Raw genomic sequence first — 27,348 nt, forward strand, 5'->3', positions numbered from 1 at the left:
TTAGTGTTTCATTATTGTCGGTGTGATAATCTTTGGAAAAGCGTAGAATCGGCAGGTTTTGGGAGAAATGAGATTCATAACACAGGTCTGAATGCTCTCCATCTTAAAACCAGCCTCCACTAACTGAGGCACTTGAATTTCCTGGATGGGTTAAAAATGAAAATGCTTCAGAATATGTGAAACAATCACACAATCTTGTATCTCCTGGAAATTCAAGCTGTTATCCTTATTTATACACAATAAAGAAGTTTTGACACGCAAATCCCTGGATATTTTAGGTGCTCATCAAGATGAGGGCCAAGGAAACAAAACATTTTGCATCTCAAGCTCTGACTGTTACCATTAGGTAAAGTCTTGACTATAAGTTAAATCTCCCTCTGTGAGTTTGCCAATTTGATGTTAATTGATATTACCACCTCTGCAATAGGTGGGACATGAACCTGGGCTGCGAGTTAGAGTCACTACTATTGCACTACAAGACCCTAGAGAGGGAAGGCATGTGGGCACATCCTGTGCAGACATACATTGCTGAGCAGGCGGGACTTGTATCCAGGCCTTCTATCCCACAGGTAGGGACACTACCACTGCATCATTGGAGTACTTAGGTTTTAGGGGTACCGTTGTCACTGGAAATTGGATCCATGCTGCCTAAATCATCTAGAAAAAAAAGGCATAAATAGCTTCCCATTCTTTGAAATAGTTTTATGTGGCCTAGATTTCTTTTCGTGCTCTCAAATACAATTCTTACTGTCAAAGAGGTTTTGAATTATTTGAAGTATGCCCTCTGAGTGCCACTGTCATCACTGAATCAAATGTTTGTGACTTGCAGCCTCACTGCAGGATTTGAACACACCATCAACCCCAACACTTGGGAGTGCTGCTTTGTTAAAAATGCTGTGTTTTCAGTGACCCAAGGTTGTCTTCACCAAGACATCATCCTCCCATTAGCAAAACACATTAACAGGCCATTCCTTAGTGATTGTTAAACTTTGCCGTGCGCAATTAGTCTGTCATCTTTGATCATGGAACAACAATGTAATCTATTAGCGATTAAGCAATTCATGGGGTGATCACTCCTGAGGATCTGAAAGACACCTTGCAATTGTATGTCCTTCAAATTCTTTCTCCCATAATTTTTTGTTTATTTTAATTCCAAAGGAACTATTATTTTAACAAACACAATTGAATTTTGGAAGCAGAAACTAAATCTAATGGCTGTTCAATGATTTTCAATCAACACACAACAATAAGATTACAATATTTTTAGTAAAAAATGAGGTCTGCAGATGCTGGAGATCACAGCTGCAAATGTGTTGCTGGTCAAAGCACAGCAGGTTAGGCAGCATCTCAGGAATAGAGAATTCGACGTTTCGAGCATAAGCCCTTCATCAGGAATGGCTTATGCTCGAAACGTCGAATTCTCTATTCCTGAGATGCTGCCTAACCTGCTGTGCTTTGACCAGCAACACATTTGCAGCAGTTACAATATTTTTAGGACCACTGAGAGGTATTTGGAGCAATCTGTGCACGCTGGCAGCTTACAAATGGATCTTTCCTATATTGCATTGTGGTTTCAGATAATGGATGTTTGTTCTATTCCTACCTGGAACAATTTTTCAATGTCATTATACTTTCCCTTCAATAGCTCACCCCAGGAGGCGAGGTTGCAGTATGTAAGCACGCCACCTGGTTTCAGCAAATGACAGGCATGACCCTGAAACAAAGGAAGTTTGATGGTTGCAGGTTTATTTGTCTGCATTTTCTCTTAGTGTCCTTGCCAGATGTACCTACACATTCAAATAACCAAACCCCAGCTTTGCACCAAGAAAATCAACATTAATATTAAGATTGGGCATGGAGCTGAGCATCTGAATTATTTGTGTATACCCTGTGAGTGCAACTCTCATCACTGAATCAGAAGTTTGTGACTTGCAGCCTCACTACAGGATTTGAATGCACTGTTAACGGTGCTGACAACACATGCGAGAAGTGCACCCAACTCCAGCTCCTCAAAAACCGAGTTAGGGAGCTGGAATTGGATGAATTGTGGATCGTCCGGGAGGCTGAGGGGGAAATTGAGAGGATATGCAGGGAGGTGGTCACTCCTCAGACACAGGATAAGGACAGCTGGGTTACTTTCACTAAAGTCACCGCAGCAAGGATCCCCTGTGGCCATTTCCCTCAGCAATAAGTTTTGGATACTGCTGGTGGGGATGGCCTACCTGGGAAAAGCCATAGTTTTCAGGTCTCTGGCAATGAGCCTGGCACTGTGGCTCAGAAGGGAAGGGGGCAAAATAGAAAAGGGCTAGTGGTAGGGGACTGAATAGTTAGATGGATGGGCAGGAGATTTTATGGTCAGGAACGGGACTCCCAGAAGGTATGTTGCCTCCCTGGTGCCAGGGTCCAGGGTGTCGCAAATCGGGTTGACAGGATTCTGAAGGGGAAGGGTGGGCAGCTAGAAATTGAGGTCATATTGGCACCAATGATATAGCCAGGAAAGGGATTGAGGATCTGAAAGGTGACCACAGACAGCTAGGTTAGAAGCTGAAGAGCAGGACGAGTAGAGTAGTGATCTCAGGTTTGCTACCAGTGCCACGAAATAGTGAGGTGAGGAACAGTCAGTGAGTGCAGCTTAACATGTGGCTGCGAAGCTGGTGCAGGATGAAGGGCTTCAGATACTTAGACCATTGGGATGCCTTCTGGGGAAGGTGGGACCTATACATGGAGGATGGGTTGCACCTAAACTGGAGGGGCACAAATGCCCTGGTGGGAGATTTCCTCTTGTGGTTCGGGAGGGTTTGGCAGCGGGGTGGGAACCAGAGCTACATATTTGAGAGGGGGGGTAGTTGTAGATGGTACAGTGATAGGATGTAGTGAACCTATTGGGAAGGTTTTTCACGCAATGAAACAAATGGATCAGTTAAAGTGTGTCTGCTTTAATGCAAAGAGTGTCAGAAATAAGAGTGATTAACTTGGAGCATGGATCAGTACCTGGGACTATGATGTTGTGGCCATAACGGAGATGTGGGTTTCACAGGGGCAGGAATGGTTGCTAAATGTTCCAGGGTTTAGAATGTTTAAAAAGAACAGGGAGGGTGGAAAAAGAGGAGGGGGTGTAGCATTGCTAATCAGAGAGTGCATCACAGCTACAGAAATGAAGGTTGTCAAGAAAGGTTTGTCTACTGAGTCAGTATGGGTGGAAGGTAGGAACAGCAAGGGAGCAGCCACCTCATTGGGGGTTTTCTACAAACCCCCTAATAGCAGTAGGGAGAGTGGAGAACTCATAGGCTGGCAGATTTTGGAAAAATGCAGATGTAGCAGGGCTGTTATTATGGATAACTTCAACTTTTCCAATATTGACTGGAACCTCTTTAATGCAGATGGTTTGGATGGAGCTGGTTTTGTCAGGTGTGTTCAGGAGGGTTTCCTTACTCAGTATGTAGACAAGCCAACGAAGGGAGAGGCCATTTTGGATTTAGTACTTGGCAATGAGCCAGGACAGGTGTCAGATCTCACGGTGACTTTGGTGAAAGTGACCACAACTGCCTCACATTTACCATAGTCATGGAGAGGGAAAGGATCAGTTACCAAAGGAAGATATTTAATTGGGGAAAAGGAAATTATGACGCTTTCAGACAGGAGTTGGATAGAGTCAATAGCCAGAGACTTTTCCCCAGGGCAGGATTGACTGGCACAAGGGGTCATAGTTTTAAGATATTAGGAGGAAGGGATAGAGGAGACGTCAGAGGTAGGTTCTTTATGCAAAAAGTTGTGAATGCATGGAATGCATTGCCAATGGTGATGGTGGAAGCAGAGCCATTAGGGACATTTAAGTGACTGCTGGACATGCACATGGATAGCAGTAAATAGAGGGGTGCGTAGGTTAGGTTATTTTATTTTAGATTGGGAATAATCCTCGGCACAACATTGTGGGCCGAAGGGCCTGATCTATACTGTACTTTTATAAGTTCTATGTTCTATCAATCCCAACACTTGGGAGTGCTGCTTTGTTAAAAATGCTGTGTTTTCAGTGAGCCAAGGTTGTCTTGGCCAACACATTGTTCACCCATCAGCAAAACACATTAACAGGCCATTGGGCATCTGAATCCAGATTGAGGGACTGAAGAGGGAACAGAAAGAAGGAGCGGCAGAGTAGGTAATAGGGGCTGGAGAGGAATGAAGAGGGTGAGAACTAGAAGTCTAGAGACAGATAGGAACATTCTGTGGGAGTCTGCTCAGAAGTTATTGGCAGATTGCATCAGACCAATCACTGTTCAATAGCAGGAGGGCACATTGCAATAAGGGAAAGCAGGTTTCCCTCCTCTCTGTCGAGGGGATGTTTAAGAACATGGGGAATGAAGAAGGTGCTGTTGGTTGGTAGGGAATCTGGGAAAATGCCTAGAAAAGTGACTAAGGAGAGAATGAGACATCCATCAAACTATGGAGCTCCTGGCAATGATAAAGTTGTGCACCAGAAGAATAAGAAGGGATTTGATTGAAATGTATAAAATGGTTACAGGGCTGGACGTAGACACAGGGAGGAGGTTTTCCAGGGGAGTCTGGAACTGGGGGTCACAATCTCAGGACAGACCATTTGGGACTGGGATGAGGAAACATTTCTCCACTCAACGGATGGTCATTCTGTGAATTCTCCACCACAGAAGGTTATGGAGATCAAGTCACTGAGCGTATTCAAGAAAGAGTTAGGTATTTTTGGATATTAAAGACACCAAGGGATATGGTGAGAAAAGGGATATGGCATTGAGGTAGGGGATCAGCGGTGATCATATTGAGTGGTGGAGCAGGCTGTAAGCACTGAATAGCTTGTACCTGCCCTGAGTTTTTAAGTTTAAATTTTTCTGTCAACAAGATAAATTAGTGCAGTGAAAGCAAGTTGCTGGATTAACTTGGGGAACGAGGCCGTCAGGTTTTCAAGCCTATTGTAGAGTCATATTTAACTGAAACGGGGACAATTGCTGAACAAACAAATTAATTTGATGAAGCAGAAACACAAATCTCTATTTACAACATTTCCAAATTCACTATTGACCCCAAATCCCTCACACCTCCCACTAACTCCAGCTCTTCAACTGCCTTATCCTATATAGATTCAATAAATGAGGCCATACATCACCCAAAAAGCAAAAATACCACTCACAGATAAATGTAAAGAAAACCCATAAATAACAGCTCCAGGCCCCAATACAGAAAAGGTCTAAAATTTCCTTCCTTTATTTCCTGCTCATTTACTCTTTGCCCCCACAGGTTGGTCAGAGATGGTTCCCACCCCTAATCAGCATCTAGTGACTCCAGTTCAAAATAACGTATGGACTTTGCTCCGATTCCTCCTGGGGACAGTAACTTGCCAATGTTAAATACCAATTCATGAATGAGGAATAGCCACCAGAATAATGAGTTCAAAGAATAACATGCAGCTAAGATGGAAGGGTTCAAGAGGAAAGGTAAAGATAAATTGGAATAATTCAGAAAATTGAGAGCCAATCTTAAACCTAGAACCTAGCTTTTCAGAAAAAGAAGAACTTTCCTCAAAAAAATGATAGTGAAAATCTTGAACCTTCTCCCTCGAAAGATTGTATGGTGCTAAGTCAATTAGAACTTTTAAGTCTTAAGATTATTTTTTATTAGGTGAGGATATTAATGATCAAGGTCAGGCAAATGGAGTTGAAGTACAATTATATTTAAATAACAGAAAATAGCTTAGAGGCAAAATAGTCTGTATTTGCATAGCCCAGTGTGAATCAGCGTCTTCATGCGTGGAGAAAAACCATAGACCAATAAGGCTGAGTGTTACAAACTGGCAGTATTGTAATATATTGATAAAATTAATGACTGTATTAATAATACAGCAAACTTAATCACAATAGCAAAACTGGAATCAATGGGAATGGGGAGAAAATCTCCACTGATTGGAGCCATACCTGACACATAAGAAGATGGTTATGGTTATTGGAAGTCAGTCATCTCAGCTCCATGACATCTCTACTGGAGTTCCTCAGGATTGTGTCCCAGGCTCAACAATCTTCAGCTGCTTCCTCAATGACCTTCCCTCTATCACAAGGTCAGAAGTGAGGATATTTCCCAATTATTGGACAATGTTCAGCACCTTTTGCAAATATTAAAGCAGCTCATGTATAAATGCAACACGTTCTGGACAATATCCAGGCTTGGAGTGACAAGTGGCAAGTAAAGTTTAGACAAATACCAGGTAATGACCATTTCTGACAAGAGACAATCTAACACCACCCCTTGACATTCAATGTTGTTACCATCATTGAATCCCCCCATTACCAATATCCTGGGAATTACCATTGACCAGAAAGTTAACTGGACTCAACATGTAAATACAATGGTCACAAGAACAGGTCAGAGGCTAGGAATACTGCAGCAAGTAACTCACCTCCTGACTCCCAAAGCCTATCCACCATCTACAAGGCATAGGTCAGGAGTGTGATGGAATGCTCCTCACTTGCCTGGATGGGTGCACCTCCAACAACAGTCAAGAAGCTTGACACCATCCAGGACAAAGCAGCCTGCTTTATTGGAATCACATCTACAAACATTCATTCTCTCCAATACTGACACATTAGGAGCAGTACTTACTGTCTACATGTTGCACTGCAAAAGTTCACCAAACATTCTGAGATATCACCTTGCAAACCCATGACCACCTCCATCTAGAAGGTCAAGGGGAGCAAATATATGGGAACACTACCATCTGAAAGCTGTCCTCTGAGCCATTTACCATCCTGACTTGGAAATATATCACCGTACCTTCACTGTCGCTCAGTCAAAATACTTGAATTCCATCCCTAAATGCATTGTGGGTCAACCTACTGCATGTGGACAACCGTGTTTCAAGAAGGCAGCTCACCACCACCTTCACAAAGGCAACCAACAACCCCAGGGCATCAATGTGGACTTTACCAGTTTCCTCATTTCCCCTTCCCCCACCTCACCCAGTTCCAAACTTCCAGCTTAGCACTCATGACCTGTCATACCTGCCTATCTTCTTTTCCACCTTTCCACTCCACCCTCCCCCCGACCTATCACCTTCATCCCCTCCCCCACTCACCTATTGTACTCTATGCTACTTTCTCCCCACCCCCATCCTCCTCTCACTCATCTCTCCACCTTTCAGGCTCTCTGCCTGTATTCCTGATGAAGGGCTTTTGTCCAAAACATCGATTTTACTGCTCCTTAGATGCTATGTGAACTGCTGTGCTTTTTCAGCACCACTCTAATGTGGACTCTGATTTCCACCATCTGCAGTCATTGTTTTTACCTACCGAAAATAAATACTGGTCAGCTATTGATGTACTCGTCCCACAAAGAAATAAAAATAATGCAAATATACATTTGAGAAAAAAAGTTAAAAGGTTAAAAATCTGCAGCTTTGACAGTGTACTTTAAAATATTTTGAAGTGTGTCATCAGAGATCGAGTGAATCCTCAGCAGAGTATAAAGGTAGTAGGAGTATAGTTAAGAGGGAAATCAGGAGGGCAAAAAGGGGACATGAGATAACTTTGGCAAATAAGGTTAAGGAGAATCCAAAGGAATTTTATAAATACATTAGGCACAAAAGGATAATGAGGGAGAGAATAGGGCCCCTCAAAGATCAGTAAGGCAGCCTATGTGTAGAAAGATGGGGGAGATACTATAAGGGTATTTTGCATCAGTGTTTACTGTAGAGAAGGACTGGAGGATACAGAATATGAGGAAATAAATGGTGACATCTTGAAAAATATTATAGAGAAAGAGGTGCTAGATGTCTTGAAACTTATAAAGGTGGATAAATCCCCAGGACCTGATCAAGTGTATCCTACAGCTCTGTGGGAAGCTAGGGAAGTAATTGCTGGGCCCCTTGTGGAGATATTTGGATCATCGATTGTCACAGGTGAGGTGCCAGAAGACTGGAGGTTGGCTAATGTAATGCCATTATTTAAGGAAGATGGTAAGGAAAAGCCAGTGAACGATAGACTGGTGAGCCTGACATCAATGGTATCCAAGTTGTTGGAGGAAATCCTGAGGTGAAAATGTGCTGCTGAAAAAGCGCAGCAGGTCAGGCAGCATCCAGGAAACAGGAGATTCGACGTTTCGGGCATAAGCCCTTCTTCAGGAATGAGGAAAGTGTGCCGAGCAGGCTAAGATAAAAGGTAGGGAGGAGGGACTTGGGGGAGGGGCGATGGAGATGTGATAGGTGGAAGGAGGTCAAGGTGAAGGTGATAGGCCGGAGTGGGGTGGGGGTGGCGAGGTCAGGAAGAAGATTGCAGGTTAGGAAGGCGGTGCTGAGTTCGAGGGATTTGATTGAGACAAGGTGGGGGGAGGGGAAATGAGGAAACTGGAGAAATCTGAGTTCATCCCTTGTGGTTGGAGGGTTCCTAGGCGGAAGATGAGGCGCTGTTCCTCCAACCGTTGTGTTGTTATTGTCTGGTGATGGAGGAGTCCAAGGACCTGCATGTCCTTGGTGGAGTGAGAGGAGGAGTTAAAGTGTTGAGCCACGGGGTGGTTGGGTTGGTTGATCCGGGTGTCCCAGAGGTGTTCTCTGAAACGTTCCGCAAGTAGGGGCCTGTCTCCCCAATATAGAGGAGGCCACATCGGGTGCAGCAGATGCAATAGATGATGTGTGTGGAGGTGCAGGTGAATTTGTGGCAGATATGGAAGGATCCCTTGGGGCCTTGGAGAGAAGTAAGGGAGGAGGTGTGGGCGCAAGTTTTGCATTTCTTGCGGCTGCAGGGGAAGGTGCCGGGAGTGGAGGTTGGGTTGGTGGGGGTGTGGACCTGACGAGGGAGTCACGGAGGGAGTGGTCTTTTCGGAACGCGTTGGGGGGGAGGGAAATATATCCCTGGTGGTGGGGTCCGTTTGGAGGTGGCGGAAATGATGGCGGATGATGCGCTGTATATGGAGGTTGGTGGGGTGGTAGGTGAGAACCAGTGAGGTTCTGTCCTGGTGGCGGTTGGAGGGGCAGGGCTCAAGAGCAGAGGAGCGGGAAGTGGAGGAGATGTGGTGGAGGGCATCGCCGATCACATCTGGGGGGAGTCTGCGGTCCTTGAAGAAGAAGGACATCTGGGCTGTACGGTTTTGGAACTGGTCCTCCTGGGAGCAGATGCGGCGGAGACGAAGGAATTGGGAATATGGGATGGCGTTTTTACAGGGGGCAGGGTGGGAGGAGGTGTAGTCTAGGTAGCTATGGGAGTCAGTCAGTTTATAGTAGATGTCCGTGTTGATTCGGTCGCCCGAGATAGAAATGGAAAGGTCTAGGAAGGGGAGGGAGGAGTCTGAGACAGTCCAGGTGAATTTGAGGTCGAGGTGGAAGGTGTTGGTAAAGTGGATGAACTGTTCAACCTCCTCGTGGGAGCACGAGGCAGCGCCGATACAGTCATCGATGTAGTGGAGGAAAAGGTGGGGTGTGGTGCCAGTGTTGTTGCGGAAGATGGACTGTTCCACATATCCTACGAAGAGGCAGGCATAGCTGGGCCCATGCGGGCACCCATAGCAATTCCTTTGGTTTGGAGGAAGTGGGAGGATTGGAAAGAGAAGTTGTTCAGGGTGAGGACCAGTTCAGTCAGTCGAAGGAGGGTGTCAGTGGAAGGGTACTGGTTAGTACGGCGGGAAAGGAAGAAGCGGAGGGCTTTGTGTCCTTCGTGATGGGGGATGGAGGTGTACAGGGACTGGATGTCCATGGTGAAGATAAGGCGTTGGGGACCGGGGAAGCGAAAATCATGGAGGAGGTGGAGGGCATGGGTGGTGTCCTGAACGTAGCTGGGGGGGGTTCTTGGACTAAGGGGGACAGGACAGTGTTGAGGTATGCGGAGATGAATTCGGTGGGGCAGGAGCAGGCTGAAGCAATGGGTCGGCCGGAGCAGTCAGGTTTGTGGATTTTGGGCAGGAGGTAGAAACGGGCAGTGTGGGGTTGTGGGAAATCCTGAGGGTCAGGATTTATATGTATTTGGAAAGACTAGGACTGATTGGGGATAGTCAACGTGGCTTTGTGCATGAGAAATCATGTCTCACAAATTTGACTGAGTTTTTGAAGAAGTAATGAAGAGGAATGATAAGGGCTGAGCGGTGGACATGATCCATATGGCGTTCAACAAGGTTCCCCATGGGAGACTGGTTAGCAAGGCTAGATTTCTTGGAGACATAGCCATTTGGATACAGAATTGGCTCAAAGGTAGAAGACAGAGGGTGGTGGTGGAGGTTTGCTTTTCAGACTGGAAGCCTGTGACCAGTGGTGTGCCACAAGAATTGGTGCTGGGTCCACTGCTTTTCATCATTTATGTAAATGATTTGGATGTGACCATAGGATGTACAGTTAGTAAGTTTGCAGATGACACTAAAATTGGAGGTGTAGTGGACAGCGAAGAAAGGTTAGCTCAGATTACAATGGGATCTTGATCAGATGGGCCAATGGGCCGAGGATTGGCAGATGGATTTTAATTGAGATAAATGTGAGGTGCTGCTTTTTGGAAAGGCAGATCAGGGCAGGACTTATACACTTAATGATAAGGTGAAGGGGAGTATTGCTGAAAAAAGAAACCTTGAGTACAGATTCATTGTTCCTTGAAAGTGGAGTCTCAGGTTGATAGGATAGCGAAGAAGGTGTTTAGTATGCTTTCCTTTATTGGTCAGAGCATTGAATATAGGAGTTGAGAGAACATGTTGCCACTATTCTAGGACATCTGGAATATTGTGTGCAATTCTGATCTCCCTCCTATTGTAAGAATGTTGTGAAACTTGAAAGGGTTCAGAAAAGATTTACAAGGATGTTGCCAGGGTTGGAGGGTTTAAGCTATAGGAAGAGGATGAATAGACTGGTTTATAAAATCATGAGGTGCGTGGATAGGGTAAATAGACTAGGTCTTTTCCCTGGGTTTGGGAAATCCAGAACTGGAGGGCATAGGCTGAGGGTGAGAGGGGAAAGATTTAAAAGGGACATAAGGGGCAACTTTTTCAAGCCAGAGAAAGTGATGGTGGCTGGTGCAATTACACCCAAATGGGTACATGAATAGGAAGGGTATGGAGGGATATCAGCCATGTGCTGGAAAATGGGGCTAAATTAATTAATGGATGAGCTGGGTCTCTATGACTCGATGTGGTTTGTGTCATCTGAATCAATCCAAGGGATTATATTTGATCAGTCAGTCATGTTACACTTATAAAGCTTGCTATCAGTGCTTGCCATTACTAAGGAGTAGGAGAAAATGAGGATTGCTGGAGATCAGAGCTGAAAAATGTGTTGCTGGAAAAGTGCAGCAGGTCAGGCAGCATCCAATGAGCAGGAGAATTGATGTTTCGGGTATAAGTCCTTCTTCAGAAATGAAGAAACATCGATTCTCCTGTCCCTTGGATGTTGCCTGACCTGCTGCGCTTTTCCAGCAACACATTACTAAGGAGTAAAGTGGAAAGCAACTTCAATTGTCCACCCTTGTGCAGTTAAACAAGTCAATTTGGAAGTTTCTGTTTGAGATGTGCTAGTCCTCCAGAAACTTTGCTATAACATTATCTTGCTAAGATATGACTGGACATTCAGATACCCATGACATGGATACTTACAAGTGAGAGATGGTATGGAAGTTACTCTGGCATTTATGTAGTTAACATTGTACTGTATGCCCGGGATCATATTGCAGGGCTCCAGTAACAGATAATGGTAGTGCATTGTGATAGGTTAGCTGAATCACTGGTAAATGAGCTAATGCTGAAGGTCTACCACCTGATGAAGGAGTGACGCTGTGAAACCTGTTGGACTATAACCTGGTGTCGTGTGATTTTTAACTTTGTACACCCCAGTCCAACACCGGCATCTCCAAATCAATGCTGAAGACGATGGTGTTGTAATGTGATAGGTTATGTGTGATGGAGGGAACCAATGTGACAGACAGTGATTAGTTTAGAAAGATAAATCAAGCCAGCATGATTGGTTATGCTAATATTATCTGACAGCGCAGGAAGAACAACTGTGTAAGTTGCAGGAGAACAAAGAGCCTGCAGGGAGCCAGGGAAGACATTCACAGGGGAAAGCTCTCACAGCTTTGATTTTGCAAGACTACAGTTTAATTTCGTGAAGGACTTTCTGTGTCTCCTGGTAATTTCTTTTATAGAATATGGACTAATTCTTCCACAACAATGGCAGGCATCAACACAGACAATTGGGAGACAGTCATCATTAGTCAGGACCTCTGAAAGCTGACAGCTCAGAGGGACATTGGAAAAGATGAATAAAAATGCAAAGTTCAATTTCCCAAGTAGAGGACTCAGAGTAAAAGCAATTAAGGGAACCCTAACTTTCTCAACCCACTGCCTTTACCTCAATTATATACATCACCTGAACAGGGACTTGAACCCTGGACCCTCTGATTAAAAGGTAAATGCTCTACTGACTGAACTATCCAGACCTATTGTATATTTAAATCAATTATATGGTGGAGAGTCTGCTAAGCCAGAGCAATGCACCTGAACCACACTAAGCACAACCACCTGATGAAGGAGTGACGCTCCAAAAGCTTGTGTGCTTCCAATTAAACCTGTTGGACTATACCCTGGTGTTGTGTGATTTTTAACTTTGTCCACCCCAGTTCAACACCAGCATCTCCAAATCATCACTGAACCCTTAACAGAGTTGACCACAAACCTCAATCATCTCAAAAGAGGGAAGGCTGACTCTGTCATCTTGCCATGTGGTCATACGTTCAAATTCGGGTAGGGATGTGTTAGATTCACACTGAGCTCACTAAAAAATGTTAGGGTTTGTTCATTCAAATATAAATGAATGTTTAACTTCATAATAAGTCTCAACCAGCAACAAAAAAATCTCTTGGATTCTGAAAATGAACTTTTGCAAAGGAGTGGAGTTCCATTGTTTTCAGACTTTCTTTCTGGACAAAAGATACTTACACTTTTGCCCTGTGTTCTAATCACATCTTTGTTTCCTTCTGTTTGTTTTACTTTCAGTACATGATTTAGCACTGATTTGGAGATGCCGGTGTTGGACTGGGGTGTACAAAGTTAAAAATCACACAACACCAGGTTATAGTCCAACTGGTTTAATTGGAAGCACACTAGTTTTCGGAGCGTCGCTCCTTCATCAGGTGATTTAGCACTGAGCTGTAACTTACACTTGCTGGAACAGATTAGGTCTAAGGGTAAAAGGAGGAGGTGTGGGCGCAAGTTTTACATTTCCTGCGGTTGCAGCGCAAGTTTTACATTTCCTGCAGTTGCAGCGCAAGTTTTACATTTCCATTTACAAAGGATTGGACTCCTCCACCGGCAAAACATAACAACACGACGGTTGGAGGAAGAGCGCCTCATCTTCCACCTGGGAACCCTCCAACCACAAGGGATCAACTCAGATTTCTCCAGTTTCCTCATTTCCCCTCCCCCCACCTTGTCTCAGTCGCAACCCTCGAACTCAGCACCGCCCTCCTAACCTGCAATCTTCTTCCTAACCTCTCCGCCCCCACCCCACTCCGGCCTATCACCCTCACTTTGACCTCCTTCCACCTATCACATCTCCATCGCCCCTCCCCCAAGTCCCTCCTCCCTACCTTTTATCTTAGCCTGCCTGGCACCCTCTCCTCATTCCTGATGAAGGGCTTATGCCCGAAACGTCGAATTTCCTATTCCTTGGATGCTGCCTGACCTGTTGTGCTTTAACCAGCAACACATTTTCAACAGATTAGGTCTAACCTCAATAAGAGTTGCTAACCTGATGACGTACACACAGTTGATTGTTCAGATCCCAAATCCTGTGTAGAGCACAGTGTGCTGCCTCAGATTCCTAATCATTGCAAATTCCACGGCAAAAGCCCACAGATAGCCTGTGAATAAGTGAAAGTGATGTCCGTTCATCATTGTCAAATTCTGAGCTGCTCCTTGCATTTACATTTATAAAAGCAAACTGATGCGTATTGCCAGGTTCCTTCTGACAATGGGTAAGTATCGTAGAGAATTCCTAAAAAATAAATTGAAAAGGGAAAAAAACAATTTGCTTTCACAGCCAAAGATAAAATTTGATGACACAACAACTTGCATTTATGTAGCACCATTAGTTAGTAAAATGGCCCAAATCACTCCAAAGGAGTGTAATTAGACGAAAAAAGCTAGCTGAAATCAAGCCAAGGAGGAGACATTAGGTTAAAGATCCATCAGAAACAGGTTTTAAAAAGCATTGTAAAGAAGGAGAGTGGGTCAGACCCATTTAAGAGGGAAATTCAGAACTTAAGAACCTAAATGGCTTAAATACAGAAATTGATGATAGGTACAACAGGAACATGATCAGATGGGCCAATGGGCAAAAAGGTGGCAGATGGAGTTTAATTCAGATAAATGCGAGGTGCTGCATTTTAGGAAAGTAAATCTTAGCAGGACTTATACACTTAATGGTAAGGTCCTAGGGAGTGTTGCTGAACTAAGAGACCTTGGAGTGCAGGTTCATAGCTCCTTGAAAGTGGAGTCGCAAATAGATAGGATAGTGAAGGAAGCATTTGGTATGCTTTTCTTTATTGGTCAGAGTATTGAGTACAGGAGTTGGGAGGTCATGTTGCAGCTGTACAGGATATTGGTTAGGCCACTTTTGGAATATTGTGTGCAATTCTGGTCTCTTTCCTATCAGAAAGATGTTGTGAAGTTTGAAAGGATTCAGAAAAGACTTACAAAGATATTGCCAGGGTTGGAGGATTTGAGCTCTATGGAGAGGCTGAACAGGCTGAGGCTGTTTTCCCTGGAGCTTCGGAGGCTGAGGTGGTGACCTTATAGAGGTTTACAAAATTATGAGGGGAATGGAGAGGATATATAGACAAAGTCTTTTCCCTGGGGTTGGGAAGTCCCGAATTAGAGGCATAGGCTTAGGGTGAGAGGGGAAAGATATAAAAGAGACCTAAGGGGCAACTTTTTCACAGAGGGTGGTATGTGTATGGAATGAGCTGCCAGAGGAAGTGGTGGAGGCTGGTACAATTGCAACATTTAAGAGGCAGTTGGATAGGTATATGAATAGGAAGGGTTTGGAGGGATATGAGCCGGGTGTTGGCAAGTGGAACTTGATTAGTTTGGGATATCTGGTTGGCATGGGCGAGTTGGACCAAAGGTTCTGTTTCCTTGCTGTATATCTCTATCACTCTGTGATTCTATATGATGCCAATATTAGCTGCTGTTAGAAAACGTGTCCTATGTTGCAGAATGGTCGCACTGAATTACTCCCTCCCTTCACTGCTACAGCATTTAGGTCATAGAATGACCTATTGGCAGAATAGAAGACAGATACACGATTCATATTGGTTTAAGGAAGATGAAGATTACAGGAGTTAAAGCATTGCCCCAAATGACAACTATAAATCTTAGTCTGAGCTGCAAATCAGCCAAGATTCACCTTTAATGGTTCTAATAAGAGATTAGAGACCACTCATGCAGAGATATTTTTTAGATGTGACTGTCAGGGAAATTCCTGTTGGAAAAGGAATTGTCTCTCTGACTCTTTCATAATAACTTGAAGTTATTCTTAGTTACATTCAAGCATAAAATGTTCGCCTTGCAATTTGAAGCTGAGAGATGACTTACACCAAATGTTAAATGCAGACTGGGATTTTGTCTGGCATATAATTATTTTCTATTTTAAATAAGGTGTGCAGCTTTCTCTCTCCATCCTCCCCAGAATGCCTCCAATTATTTTTTTCTTTTTGAAGCACAAACTCTTGTCAATTTGCAGGAATTCAGTCATCCTTTTGGTCAATGAGTAAATAAAAAAATATGTTTTCATCACTGAAACCCACACACATTGATTTTCCAACAGAGATCACAAGCTAATGATCAGAAGCTGCAAATCCTGGTTCAATTTTCTCATCGAGGAGAAAGAGAGGACTGCATATGCTGGAGATCAGAGTTGAAAATGTGTTGCTGGAAAAGCACAGCAGGTCAGGCAGCATCCAAGGAACAGGAAATTCAACATTTTCGGCATAAGCCCTTCATCAGGAATGAGGAAAGTGTGTCCAGCAGGCTAAGATAAAAGGTAGGGAGGAGGGACTTGGGGGAGGGGCGATGGAGATGTGATAGGTGGATGGAAGTCAAGGTGAGGGTGATAGGCCGGAGTGGGTGGGGGCGGAGAGGTCAGGAAGAAGATTGCAGGTTAGGAAGGCGGTGCTGAGTTCGAGGGATTCGACTGAGACAAGGTGGGGGGAGGGGAAATGAGGAAACTGGAGAAATCTGAGTTGATCCCTTGTGGTTGGATGGTTCCCAGGCAGAAGATGAGGCGCTCTTCCTCCAACCGTTGTTTTGTTATGGTCTGGCGATGGACCATAACAATATGGACCATAGATAGGTGGCGGCCTCCACACACATCATCTATTGCATCCGCTGCACCCGATGTGGCCTCCTCTATATTGGGGAGACAGGCCGCCTACTTGCGGAATGTTTCAGAGAACACCTCTGGGACACCCGGACCAACCAACCCAACCACCCCGTGGCTCAACACTTTAACTCCCCCTCCCACTCCACCGAGGACATGCAGGTCCTTGGACTCCTCCACCGGCAGAACATAACAACACCACGGTTGGAGGAAGAGCGCCTCATCCTCTGCCTGGGAACCCTCCAACCACAAGGGATCAACTCAGATTTTTCCAGTTTCCTCATTTCCCCTCCCCCCACCTTGTCTCAGTCGAATCCCTCGAACTCAGCACCGCCTTCCTAACCTGCAATCTTCTTCCTGACCTCTCCGCCCCCACCCCACTCCGGCCTACACTCTCACCTTGACCTCCTTCCACCTATCACATCTCCATCGCCCCTCCCCCAAGTCCCTCATCTCTACCTTTTATCTTAGCCTGCTGGGCATACTTTCCTCATTCCTGAAGAAGGGCTTATGCCCGAAAAGTCGAATTTCCTGTTCCTTGGATGCTGCCTGACCTGCTGTGCTTTTACAGCAACACATTTTCAGCTCAATTTTCTCATCTCCAGCCAAGTAGCACTAAGACCAGTTCTATCATTGAAAACTGAGATTAACAACCTGGCACCGACTAGAGGAAAATGTTATACCTTGTAAATTAGTCTCGACCAGTTATGCACAAGGTATATTCCATGAGGCTACTGCTTAATAACTAAGGTAATGCTGAGAAGAAGAAATGTTTTGTTGAAAGTTTCCATCAAACTCTCATCAGGGCATTTTGTGTAAAAAAGCCATAGTTCAAAAATCTTGCAGTTTGTATCAAATTGCATGATGCTTTGGCAGTTCACAAGAATTCTGCATGGTGGGGGAATCTAAAACCAGAGGGCATAGATTTAAGGTGAAAGATACAAAAGGGTCCAGGGCATTTTCATACAGAGGGTGGTGATTGTCTAAAACAGTTACTAGAGGTAGTGGTAGAAGCGAGTACAATTTTGTCATTTAAGAACCATTTGGACAAGTACATGGATGGGATGGTTTTGGAGTGATATGGACCAAACACAGGCAAATAGGACTAGTTTAATTGTGAAAAATGGATGTTGAACAAGTTGGACTGAAGGGCCTGTTTCCATACTGTAAACCTCTCTGATTCCATGGCTCTGTGACTCTAAGCAGGGGACAAACTGTACCCAATTTCCCTTGCTTGCAAATTCACAACAGTGTGCAGCTGATTGTGGAATTTGACAACATTTGTTGGATAATCCTGAATGAGCAAGCAATTAAGCTGATAATTAATAAAGTGTCATCAGTCAGGTTCACAGTATGGTGTATTTGCTTGTACTGAAAGCTACCTATGTTAATGCACTATGACCTGTACTTTGCAAACAGAAAGAATATGGACATGCATTGCTCTCGTTTCACCAACATTCATTGGTTCATTTCTCAGGGCAGATGATAGATATACATTGGTTAATTCATAGAGTCATAGCGTCATAGATGTACAGCATGGAAACAGACCCTTCGTTCCAACCTGTCCATGCCAACCAGATATCCCTACCCAATCTAGTCCCACCTGCCAGCACACAGCCTATATCCCTCCAAACCCTTCCTATTCATATACCCATCCAAATGCCTCTTAGCTGTTGCAATTGTACCAGCCTCCACCACATCCTCTGGCAGCTCATTCCATACACGTACCATCCTCTGCATTAAAAAGTTGCCCCTTAGGTCTCTTATATATCTTTCCCCTCTCACGCTAAACCTATGTCCTCTAGTTCCAGACTCCTCAGGGAAAAAACTAATCAGAATCAACCTGTGTGGCTTAAAATTAAATAAAATACCCGTCTGTTATCTGTCAATCAACATTAATAGGTGCATTTTTCACAGAAACATCATTATTAATCAGAGTCCACTGGTCAACCAATCAGCAATCTCCTGTTATGCTGGATAACTTTTGGTTTTCCCTTGAGTTTCTATTCTTGTGAAATGTCATGATGAGTGCAAGACAAAAAAATTGAAAAATAAAACGCTTTTTCTGCACTATACATTCTGTATTCCTAGGTGACTATTTAAACTAATAATTAAATGAAAATGTTTTTATCATCAATTTAAAGTTCTCATCCAAATGTTCAAACCTTTCATGGCATTGGCTTTTCCCAGCTTTGTCAATTCTTCCATACGGACAATACTCAGATCTCTTTGTTGCTCTAATTCTGGCTTCATATTTCTATGACTTCCATTGGTAGAGTCATAGAGTCATAGAAATGTACCGCATGGAAACAGACCCTTCGGTCCAACCCGTCCATGTCGACCAGATATCCCAACGCAATCTAGTCCCACCTTAAGCCTATGCCCTTTAGTTCTGGACTCCCCCACCCCAGGGAAAATACTTTGTCTATTTATCCTATCCATGTCCCTCATGATTTTATAAACCTCAATAAGGTCACCCCCCCAGGCTCCTATGCTCCAGGGAAAACAGCTCCAGTTTATTCAACCTCTCCCTGTAGCTCAAATCCTCCAACCCTGGCAACATCGTTGTAAAACTTTTCTGAACCCTTTCAAGTTTCACAACATCCTTCCGATAGGAAGGGGACCAGAATTGCACACAATATTCCAAAAATGGCCTAACCAATGTCCTGTAGCACTGCAAAAAGACTTCCCAATTCCTGTACTCAATACTCTGACCAATAAAGGAAAGCATATCAAATGCCTTCTTCACTATCCTATCTACCTACGAATCCACTTTCAAGTAGCTATGAACCTGCACTCCAAGGTCTCTTTGTTCAGCAACAGTCCCTAGGACCTGACCATTAAGTGTATAAGTCCTGCTAAGATTTGCTTTCCTAAAATGCAGCACCTCACGTATATCTAAATTAAGCTCCAGCTGCCACTCCTCAGCCCATTGGCCCATCTGATCAAGATCCTGTTGTAATCTGATGTAACCTTCTTCGCTGTCCACTACACCTCCAATTTTAGTGTCATCTGCAAATTTACTAACTGTACCTCTTATACGCACATCCAAATCAAGTGAACAGCATTTTCTGTAAAAAGATCAACCTGTCAACACAGTTCAAATCAGTATATAAAAGTTCAGAATGTTTCCTAATCAATGATTCATTTATCAGGTATGCGTAAAATCTTTAACCTTTAATCTTTAAATCTTTAATTTGTTAATCTAACCCATATGAGCTTGAGCATGACCTGTGTAGTTTACTGTTACAGTATTATTTACAATACAAGGGTATGAAGTGTATACAGAAAGACTAGTGGGCAAACAGCCACACGAATTAACCAGTCCTGCCAGTGTTGCAGAGCAACTAACTTATCAAGAGTTTGCCACTTAGTGGTGCTATGAAGGAAATTACCAATGACAGACTGGATTTGAAACTGAGTGTAAAATATACGCAAATGGACGGCTGAGCTGGAAAAAATTAGCTTGTGGAATTCTCTTCCTTAGAAAGTACTGAAAGCTGGCTTACTGAATTTATTCAAGGCTGATTTAGATTTTTGATAAACAGGGGTGTTGGGGCTATAGGGGTGAATGGGCAGTAAAGAAGAATTGAGACCACAACCAAATCATCCATGATATCACTGATTAGTACAGCAGGCTTGAATGGCTGAATGCCCTGATCCTGCCCCTATTCATTTGTTTCAGTGTGTTCCTAATGACGGCAATTCTAAGCCTATTCAGTTGAAACTAGTATGCTAACTAAATCGTTAACGCACCTAAACCAGGCTCTGTAATACAAACTAGCTTCCCATAAATTGGCTTACTCAACACAGATAGAGGAATGACTCTGAGAATTATCCTATTAGCACTGTTTAAACTCACTGAGCCATTGGAGGAGGTGGAGGTTTTTAACACCAGACAGCTACTCCTGGAAAGACATTCCTTAGGAATTTTGAACATAATCATTCTCCGACAATTCCATTTCACCAAATGTATAAATAATTTATCAGTCGAACCATCTGATGCAAGTAGATGTTATAAACAAAGTAGTCCAGGGTTGTCTAAATTATACAATTTGTATAAATAAACTAATGGTTGATAATGTAATGATATTCTGATCACCAAATTTAATCAGGCTTATTATTAAATATTAACAAAATATTGCAGGACGTCAAGATGCAAAAACATTCATACCATTTTGTTTTCCATTTTAATTCCTTAAATTTTCCTTTCAGCCTTCTCACATCTTTATGCTCCCACAGTTCTGGTCTCTCCCTCTTTCCTGGTTTATAGTCCTCTATTGTTGGTGGAGAGGTCAGCTCCTTCAATCCATAACTCTAAAATCTCATGATCTCTCCACTCTTCTTTAAGATCTTCCTTGAAACAAACCTCCCTGGCCAAAACTTTGATCCTCCACTTTTTATAGTTCATTATTTAGCTCAGCGACAAGTGTTCTTTGATAACACACCAGTGAAATGCTTTGCTACAGTAATGGCTTTACATACATGTAACATATTGCTATTACTACTGAAAATTAGACCTAGTGATTTAAATGGATTCCTGTCTTCAGAAACTACTTCTAAATTGCATTCGTAAAGAACACTTTAAAAATTTCAGAGATAAAAGACTGATGGCAAACTTACCATCAAAATGTGAGTCTGGTAATGTTGAGACTACATCCTCCCAGAGCCCCTTGAGAAGAGCAATCTGTGTTGGAAAGCATAAATTACAGATAGATTGTAACTTTCTTTTCCTAATTATTTGGGCACCAGCAAGAAATTGGGATTTAACTAGCAGGCCCTTTGGAAAAGAATCACTGCCAGAAACATGAAGACCCAAATGGTTTATTTCTGTGCTGTACCATGCTATTATCCTATTACATTTGCCATATAAAGGAGACTTTTATTTAAATGCAGTAATACAATCTGGCATATCTCAATGCACTTCCCACATCCTGTGTTAGTCTGAAATGCAAGGACGCATTGATCTTGTTGCATGCAGCAAAGGCTCACAACTCTTTATCTCTGATGTTTTGAAGAGAACAATCCTAGTTTCTCAAAGTAAAAGCAGAAATAGCTGGAAAAAACTCAACAGATCTGACAGCATCTATGGAGAGAAAGCAGAATGACCTTATCAGGTCCAGTAACCATTCTTTGGAACTGATTGTAGCTGGGAAAAGGTTATATGTAAATATATTCGAAAGTAGAGTTAGGGGGAGGGGGAAGGAGTAAATGATAGATGGATTTGGAGCCCAGAGACAGAGCAAAATATTTGGGCAGACAAAGGAACTGGTAAAGATCAACCTGGTGGAATGAGTAGCTGCTAATAGAGACCATTAGTGGCTAACAATGGGTTGTTTGCGGTAACAGTCCATGTGATGACAGGGTCTGGTGTGTGAAGGTTGGGGTAAGGACATGGAGAAGATGTTCAGGCTGTAAAATTTTAATACTTTAGGATGATGCACTTTCATCAGGTCAATGAGGGTCTGTGAATTTTTACTCGTACAGTTTATTCTTCAGCTACTGATGACCAACTAATTCTGGCAGGAAAATTAAAGTATTTACAAAGGAGATGTGATCCTTGATAGCGTTTTATAAAATCATAGGGGGCATGGACAGGGTGAATAGCCAAGGCCTTTTTCCCAGTGTAGAAGAGTCCAAAACTAGAGGGCATAGGTTTAAGGCGAGAGGGGAAAGGTTTAAAAAGGACCTGAGGGATAATTTATTCATGCAGAAGGTGTATGGAATGAGCTGCTAGAGGAAGTGGTGGAGGCTGGTACAATTGTAATATTTAAAAGGCATCTGGATGGGTATATGAATAGGAAGGGTTTAGAGGAATATGGGAAATGCTGGCAAATGGAACTAGATCAGTTTAGGATATCTGGTTGGCCGAAGACCAACGGATCTAGTTCTGTGCTGTATAACTTTATGACTCCATAACCCTATAACTAGCAATTAGATGAAGAAATTCTGTTGCAATGTTTTTTAGAGAAGGACTATGATTCCATGAGAATTTTTGCTTTCTTTAGTCCAGTGGAATCTTTAGCATTAAGTTAAGCCAACAGAGCAAATAATGATAAATAGATTGATAGATGGATGAAGGGAAACCAGTAGATGTAATATATTTGGAATTCTAACAGACATAAGGCTATTTTATTAAGGTAAGGGCCCATGATGTTGGCAATAGTATATTAACATGGAAAGAGGATTTGCTAAGGAACAGCAGTGAGAAAGTTTGATAAAGGAAGCATTTCCTGGAACAAATGGATTGCCACAACAATCAGTGCCGGGGCTACAGATATATTAAAATATTTATTAAAGATTTGGAAGACAGAAGTGAACCTACTATAGCCAACTTTGTTTTAACTTGCATCTTAAATGAACAGTCACTTTCGATAAACTAACAAAAATTATATACCTGAATACGTGAAGTTTACTGTATTACTATGATCTTTGAGTAGTCAGCTAACAGTGCGAGTGAGAAGGCTCTCTACCAGTAAGTTTTAATTAAGGCAAAATTGCATTATTATTTAAAACATTTGTGTTGTATACAAAGTATAACAATGATGTGTATGCCTCCTGCATTACAATTCTATTACTTAATGTTTGTTTTTACATTGATTATGTGAACCTCTTGATCAACCAGAATATTTGATCAATTGGCACACTCCTGGTCCCCTAAGAGCCAGTTAATTAAAAAGTTTGCTTTAAAACCAAGTTTGTGGATGTCAATAGGTGAGAAGGCAAGGAGTGAGGGTGACAAAAAGTGTACAGAGGGATACAATTAAATGAGGTGGCAAAAATTAGGGCAGTGGGCAAGTAAATGATATGGGAAAATGTGACATTACACCCTTTGGCAGGAAAGTTAGAAGAACTGAATTTGTTTAAATTGGGAAAGATTGAAGCAATCTATAACACATTGGAGGTCCTGGAATCACAAAAGCTAGCCAAGGTCAGTTGGTAAGAGAGAAGGCATGTTATCTTGGCCTTTATTTCAAAGGGAATGAAGTTTAAAAATAGGGGATCTTGCTGAAACTGTATGAGGCACTGGTCAGACCACAGGTGAAATACTGTGAACAGTTTTGGCGTTCTAATTCAAGGAAAGATATGCAGGCAATGGCAGCTGCTCAGAGATGGTTCACTGGGTTAATCCTGGGTATGGAGAAATTTTCTTTTGAGGAGAGTTTGAGTAGATTAGGCCTGTAATCATTGGAGTATAGCAGAATGAGAGGCGACTATTGAAACTTATAAGATTCTAAGTAGATTGTGGAAAGGTTATTTCCCCTTGTGGAAGAGTGTTGGATCAGAGGACATAATCTCAGTGTAAGGAGTTGTCCATTTAAGACAGAGAGGAGGAATTTTGTTGTCTCTGAAGGTCATCAATCTGTGGAATTCCTTACCCCAGAGGCCTTTTGAGGCTAGACCATTAAGTATGTTCAAGGCTGGGAAAGATACATTTTTGATCAGTAAGGGAATCAAGGGTATGGGACTAAGGTGGAAAGTGGAGTTGAGAACTATGAGATCAGCCACATGACCTTATTAAATGAGGAAGTAGATCCGAGAGGCTTGACTGGCCTACTTCTGCCCTCATATCTTATGGTCTAATGGTCTAACAGGTGGTCATGACCGGAGTTTAATGTCACATCGAATCAGGGGTGTGCCAGTCAGGTTCTGTAGCCTGCTGTACCGCTCATCCAATGGATTACAACCTTGTTGGGTGCAGCTCGGAAACATTATTTATTGAACAGCAGAGGTTACTTTGAAAATGATCAGTTACACCCGAAAAACAAATTAATAACTGCATTGGTGACCTTAATAAGATGCTACTTTGTAAATTGTTTGAGCTCTCTGCTGCACAGTTCTACAACTTCCACCAAAATTGTCCATGTTGTAAATGATTGGTTTTATTTTGCTGTTCATCTTTATTTCCACTGAAATTTATTCCAGGCAGAAGGTGGAACTAGTCCAGAGCAATTAGCCAGAGAAAATAGCAAGATGAATGGTGCATGGTTTTTGCTTCACTGAGATAAAATGCCTCAGTAGACTGTAGCATTTGATTGGTTTTTGCTATGTTTGTCTACATAATAAAAACCACAATCATTCTTAAATGTTTTCACATCCAACACCTGAGCAACAGTTACAGTAGATACACATGGGCATCAATTTATTCAAGCCACACAACATTCCCCATCATAATTGTGTCAAAATTAAATTTCTTTTTGTTGATGTGGTTGGATTGTCCCATTTTATTCCAACATTGTACCTTCACCTTTGTGATAAAATTTTGAATTTATTAATGTGATAATAAGCCCAAATAAGATCAGAATGGTTACATTCACTACATTCCTACTGTTTTCATGCAAAAAGTCAGTAACATTTTTAAAGCAATGCCTTTATTATAACAACTGCAAAACTCAGGTTGAAGTTTGCTTGCTGAGCTGATGGGTTTGTTTTCAGACATTTCATCACCATGCTATGTAACATCATCAGTGAGTCTCCGGTGAAGCACTGGTGTTCTGTCCCACTTGCTATTTATGTATCTTGACTTGTTGTGGTGGGTGTATGAATACCAGTGAGAGTTGGTCATGTCTTTTGGTGGCTAGTTGGTGCTCATGTATCCCAGTGCTCATGTATCCTGATGGCTAGTTTCCTGCCCGTACTTCCAATGTAATATTTGTTGCGGTCCTTGCAGGGTATTTTATATATGACATTTGTTCTGCTGACTGTGGGTAGGGGGTCCTTTAGTGCAAGGTTTGTAGCTCAGGTTGAGGTTTAGGGTGTAGGTTTGCTCGCTGAGCTGTAGGTTTGATATCCAGACGTTTCATTACCTGGCTAGGTAATATCATCAGTGGTGACCTCCAAGTGAAGCGAAGCTGTTGTCTCCTGCTTTCTATTTATATCTTTGTCCTGAATGGGGTTCCTGGGGTTTGTGGTGATGTCATTTCCTGTTCATTTTCTGAGGGATTGATAGATGGTATCCAGATCTATGTGTTTGTTTATGGCGTTGTGGTTGGAGTGCCAGGCCTCTATGAGTTCTCTGGCATGTCTTTGCTTAGCCTGTCCCAGGATAGATGTGTTGTCCCAGTCGAAATGGTGTTTTTATTCCTCTGTGTGTAGGGCTATGAGGGAGAGAGGTTCGTGTCTTTTTGTGGCTAGCTGGTGTTCGTGTATCCTGGTGGCTAACTTTCTTCCTGTTTGTCCTATGTAGTGTTTGTGGCAGTCCTTGCACGGAATTTTGTAGACAACGTTGGTTTTTGTCCATGGGTTGTACTGGGACAACACATCTATCCTGGGACAGGCTAAGCAAAGACATGCCAGAGAATTCCTAGAGGCCTAACACTCCAACCACAACGCCATAAACAAACACATAGATCTAGATATCATCTATCAACCCTTCAGAAAATGAACAGGAAATGACATCACCACCAGGAACCCCATCCAGGAGAAAGATATAAATAGAAAGCAGGAGACAACAGCTTCGTTTCACTTGGAGGTCGCCACTGATGATGTTACCTAGCCAGGTAATAAAACGTCTGGATATCAAACCTACAGCTCAGCGAGCAAACCTACACCTTAAAGCTGTTTCAGTGTTGTGGCAGAACTGTGGGTCACCATGATGCCTAGGGGCCAGAGTAGTCTGGTCATCATCTCTGAACTGTCTTTGATGTATGGTAGGGTGGTGAGAGTGTCTGGGCATGTTGTGTCTTTCTGTTTAGTTCTGTTGTGCATGAATCGATGGACTGCATTTATCAGGTAACCATTGTTCCTGTATATGTTGTATAACCAGGATACATGAATACCAACTAGTCACCAAAAGACATGACGAACTATCACTGGTATTCATACACACAGACAACAAGGGACACCAGTTCGACTGGGACAATACATCCACACTGGGACAGCTAAACAAAGACACACACGGGAATTCCTATAGGTCTGGCATTCAAACTGGAACTCTATTAACAAACATATAGATTTGGACCCCATTTACCAACTTCCCAGAAATGATATCACCCACCAAAACAAACCAAGACACATAAATAGCAAGCGGGACAGAACACCAACGCCTCACAGGAGGCATCCTGATGTTACCTAGCATGGTGAAGAAATGTCTGAGAACGAAACCACCAACTCAGTGAACAAACTTACAATCTGATCCACAACCTGAGCTACAAATCTTGTCCAAAATCTCAACTGCAAAACACTGTAATGTGTAGGCACAGGGCACTCACCTTGTGGGGTTGATCTTTTAAACACCCCTTCATTACATTCAATGATCCAGTGTTCTTCAATATTTAAAGACACGATGTTGGTGGCTGAAATTGCCACTCCAAATCCAATTTCCAGAACACGTCCTCCTAAGGAAAGGGAAATCATTCTTGCTACTGTCCAACTACCTCCATCTGAATGGCTTTTAAAAAGATTGAATTTGCTTAAAAGAGAGAGTGGACTGACCTTTTGAAGCTGCAACAGTAGCCAGGGAATGCGTATATGGGGTCTCCCAGTGCTCCATCATCGGTTTTCCCAGGATCCTCAAATGGGTGTCACTGTCATGGTACTCAGCTCTTGCTAACCTCCAGTCCCGTTTGCAGTCCTCACCCTGTGAGAAAATGGCATCCTTGCTTTCCAAACTCATTCTGTTTACAATCAAGATGAAGAAAGGGGCTGATGGCAGCTGGAAGCTGGTTTTTAAGAACTCCGATTATTGCTGGCAATGCAGCTTCCATCTGTCCCTCCCCCCTCAATGTAAAGCTTATATATTAACCCTACCATTAATAAGCATGAATCAATTAGGGCCTAACAGTTGTTCCTGAACTTTACACGTCCTGGCAGCAAAGGGAGAGGTCCACAAGTGACACCAATATGCTGTTTAAATCGTACCCCTATCTTTATGACGACATCAATTAAGGCAATTTTTTCCCAAAAGTGTACTTTATTTATAAAAAGTTATAAAATGATTTTTCACAACAAATTTGACATTACTGAAAGTGTGATACAATTCCAAGTTCTTT

At 42.8% G+C, this 27,348-nt stretch overlaps 1 pseudogene; it reads right to left on the reverse strand.

Moving 5' to 3' along the window:
• Positions 1 to 26,972, reverse strand: LOC132829206 (guanidinoacetate N-methyltransferase-like; annotated as a pseudogene).
• Positions 26,973 to 27,348: the final 376 nt, after the last annotated feature.

Source organism: Hemiscyllium ocellatum, chromosome 28 (assembly GCF_020745735.1).
Source record: "Hemiscyllium ocellatum isolate sHemOce1 chromosome 28, sHemOce1.pat.X.cur, whole genome shotgun sequence".
Classification (NCBI taxonomy): Eukaryota; Metazoa; Chordata; class Chondrichthyes; order Orectolobiformes; family Hemiscylliidae; genus Hemiscyllium; species Hemiscyllium ocellatum.